Genomic DNA, 4,099 nt, shown 5'->3' with positions numbered 1-4,099 from the left:
GTTTACTTATATTTTCTCTAACATGAGTCACATATTTCCAAGCAAACCATATGACGTTGAAATGACGTCTTTTAGACGTCTTGGCCTACCATAGAAAAGACGTCTTCAGAAGGTGCAGAATGAAAGTTTTTATGACGTCTTTTTTAGACGTCCTCTGAATGTTCAGTTATGACAACTATAAGACGTCTGTATAAGGTGAAAATACAGTCCGGAAATGGTCGGTGTAGATGTCGTTTTAACGTCACACATAGACTTACTTTAGACGTAATTTATGTATTTACAGCTTTATTCATTACAAAATAATCCCCACTATATATTCTAATACCATATTATGTTTCACCCCAATAACCTAGTATCATTAAGCAAATTCAGTACAAAAAGTCTCACACAGCATTCTTAATACATTTTTATTGGGAGTATCAGATCAGATGATAACACACCTCCCCCTCTCCTTGTGTCTTACAACATTACAGCAAAATAAATACATTTAAACCAAAAACTAAGTAAATTTAAACAACAATAATTCACTCAATACACAAAAACATTGTATCCATGCTTAATTTGCATGTCCACCCCCTCCTCTTCTTGCTGGAGCATGTTTCAGATGTTCCGCTGCATGTCTTCAGACAGCATCTTCCGTTGCCTCTGTAAATGATTTCAAGACAGCGTCTGTAAAAGTTAAAAGACAAAGTGCATAAGCAATCTGAAAGCCATGTACCATGAGCACACCACCTTACTCGATTATACCTATAATATAATGAAAATCTACATAACATTATGAACATTATGAGCACTGACAGGTGAAGTGAATAACACTGATTATCAGTTCATCATGGCACCTGTTAGTGGGTGGAATAGATTAGGGAGCAAGTGAACATTTTATTCTTAAAGTTAGAAAGCAGGAAAAATGGGCAAGTGTAAGAATTTGAGCGAGTTTGACAAGAACTAAATTATGATGGCTAGACGACTGGGTCAGAGCATCTCCTAAACTGCAGCTCTTGTGGGGTGTTCCTGGTCTGCAGTGGAGCTTCGTGAAGCTGGCCACCATACAAATGGCACAATTAAAAATTCCCTTGTTGGTTACTGCCAGGGGCGGATTAAGGTGTACTGAGGCCCCTAGGCTACAGTAGTCTGTGGGCCCCCCAACCCCGCCCCCCTCCGCGCCAATGGGGGCCCCCTTGCAGGCTGGCACACGTGGGGCCCCTAGGCTTAAGCCATATCTAGCCTGTGCGTTAATCCGCCCCTGGTTACTGCCATCTTTGTGCTGTAAATATTAAGATTTGTGCTGCTTTCGTTTTGGAGTGTTATTTGTATTCATTCAATAACATTACCCAGCCCCCTCAAAATAGAGTATCAACAATAAACCAGGCTAGTTTGTTGGTGCTGCTCCTTTGTACCTGTTTGTGCCCCAGTAATTACTTTTAGATTTGAAGATAATTCGTTTTTTTAAAAGATCAAAATTCACCCAGCCCCTCTACAAGAGCATACAGTGAGTTCGGCCATTAGTGCCGCATTTGTGCTGTAAAAATGGCCATTTCTGCTGCTTTGAGTTTTAAGATAATATTTTTATGATGACATTACTCAGCCTACTGCGGCACACAGACGGAGGTGGATGGTTAATGATTTTTGCAGCACTAACAAACCAACCAGATTTATATAAGACACTGCACAAAAGGGGTAAATGTTCTATAGTCTGATAGTATCATAAATATTCTACAATAATTCCCAATAACTCCATTCTGCAAGTCTGAATTTCTATTGGTTCAATAACTGAAATTAATCAATTGCCAATGGAGAGGGGGGGAACATTCCCTCCCCACACAGCGGCTTACTACGAACTTAACTTGCCTTGTATTGCTTGACAGATTGTAGTTTTCTCAAGGGATATTTTGTCCTTCTTCCCCTTTCCCTTCATGTTGAAGCAGGCCATCAAAGAATTGGAGAAGAGCCTGAAGAAAGACAAATATGTTTTAAAAATTTAGTCGTACTTTTGATTTTACGAAGTGAAAACTGGTTTTAAGTTCATTTACCTGGTAAAATAAAGTTTAAATAAATTACATAAATGTTCTAACAGTACACATAAGGTAGTGGTTTATTTATTGTTAGTTACTGTGATGTTGCGCTGCTTTATTTGGTTTAATCGTCCAGTCTGTGAAGAAGGCATTCAAGTAAGAATTGCATAATACTCTGTACATGACAATAATAACTTTGAATCCTTGAAATACATGTATTTGATCATTTTCCTTGCAGCTATCTTTTTACACAGAGCCACAATACACAATAATTTTATTCACTGCTAACAGTTTGTATCAGGAGTTGGTTATTGTAAAAGAAGTAATGTGCATGCAGGTGATTTTTGTATAGATTTATCTACACCCTTCTGGCAGTGCTGCCATTGCAGTCAGGTGTCACAGACTACGAGGAGTATAAGTAGTCCGACTTGGCTGCAGTCAGTTTATACTCCACCCTTGCAGCCGCCGGCAGATCGTGTTCCACGTCGCGTCAGCTGCAGACAGACCTAAGCCCAAGTAGAACGCACTCATTGCTTCTTTTTTGGCTGTTTTGCTAGCGTTCAGTAAACCTCTGCTCGATAGGCCATCGAGTTGTCTGTCTCAGCGCATTCTATAAAACGGAGCAAACTCGGTTGATCGAGTTTTATAGTCTGTGTGTATCATCGTGATCATCCTCATTTTTTATCGATAAAAAAAATCGAGATCGTTTTATCGCCTAGCACTACTTCTTATTGTGATATATGTATATATTTTTTTTCAAAGTCAGTATTTATTTCATAATGCCGTTTTTCATCATTTCATGATGCCTTATTTCATCATTTCATGACGCTGAATGATGAAATACTTTACTTTTCCCGCTTTACTGCAAAATGGAAGTCGTTCCGCGCTCACAAGAGCGCTAAAAATATATGAAATCATATTTCACAATAAGTAAATTTATATAACAGAATGCAATATATTTCACAATAATGAGCTGTATTTCACAATATCATTCTCATATATTTCATAATACTTTTGAACACTTTGGAGTTCCATATGTACAGATGTGTCTTACCTTTAGATTAATTATGTGGACATATTGGTTTGCAAAAAAGTCAGCAATGCGATTATTAAACAATGTACACAACTAAACAATGCTAAATACTACTTACCTTAAACTTTAAACTTGTCCACAATGACGTGCAGTTTCTCACAACCGCTTTACTGCAAAATGGAAGTCGTTCCCGCACTCACAAGAGCGCATGTGCGACAGTGTCGCCTTTTTTTTTTTTTTTTAGCGCTACGGCAACAGAACTTGGCCAAACCACACACCGGACGTGCATCGGCAAATTGTGATTATGGGATTTGCTTACGTGTAGCAGTTTATTTTTGGACATTTTAAAACATTAAAATTACAACAGCATGAGCTACAATAGGCACCAGAATTGACACTGACAATGTTTACATGGAATTGACAATCTGTCTTGAATTGAAGTAGCTATTCTCTAAAGCCCTGCAGTGACATGTAGTTTGTTATGCTGTGTTTGTATGAAATGCCTTTTTATATATCATTATTGTTTCAGTTTATGCTGTAGCCATTTGTGCATGAATCTCCTTGCGTCAGAGGAAGTTGGAAGTGGGGTGTGACCTTTATGAAGCAGAATGAGACGAGAAGAGTTGTAAAATAAATGGTTACGCTAACTGCAGTGAGACCTCTCTCATGCGGCCCTGCTCAATCTGTGTAGTCATACAGTACCATGGCAGTCAGTCAAACAGGGAGGTTTATCTGCAGTGTTGGATTGTCTCCTGGGAACCTGTACAGCCAGTGCTTGGAGTGTGATGTAGGACACGAAATCAGGACCGCCCACTTTTTACTCATTTTAATCTTAAAATATGGACAGTGTGAATTGGAACTTTGCCATTTTGCTCATATCACTTCCTCTGCCAGCACTTGCAGGATGGGCTTCCCCTTTCATTCTGGTTCCTCCCAAGGTTTCTTCCTTCTAGGGAGCTTTTCCTTGCCACTGGCTTGCGCTCTGTGGGCTTTGGGCAGGGATAAGGTAAAGTGCTTTGAGACAATCTAATCTTGTGAAAATGCGCGACACAAG

General features: G+C 39.2%; 1 long non-coding RNA gene across 1 annotated transcript; it reads right to left on the bottom strand.

The window, feature by feature from the left end:
* Positions 1-393: 393 nt before the first annotated feature.
* On the bottom strand, positions 394-2,413 carry LOC140582990 (uncharacterized). Its single transcript, XR_011985785.1, has 2 exons — positions 1,849-2,413; positions 394-669 (listed from the first exon to the last, which is right to left on the bottom strand). It is a non-coding gene; the product is annotated as an uncharacterized lncRNA (long non-coding RNA).
* Positions 2,414-4,099: the final 1,686 nt, after the last annotated feature.

Source organism: Paramormyrops kingsleyae, chromosome 25 (assembly GCF_048594095.1).
Source record: "Paramormyrops kingsleyae isolate MSU_618 chromosome 25, PKINGS_0.4, whole genome shotgun sequence".
NCBI classification, from domain to species: Eukaryota; Metazoa; Chordata; class Actinopteri; order Osteoglossiformes; family Mormyridae; genus Paramormyrops; species Paramormyrops kingsleyae.
The sequence above is the reverse complement of the archived record's forward strand: the minus strand, read 5'-3'. Positions and strand labels throughout refer to the sequence as shown.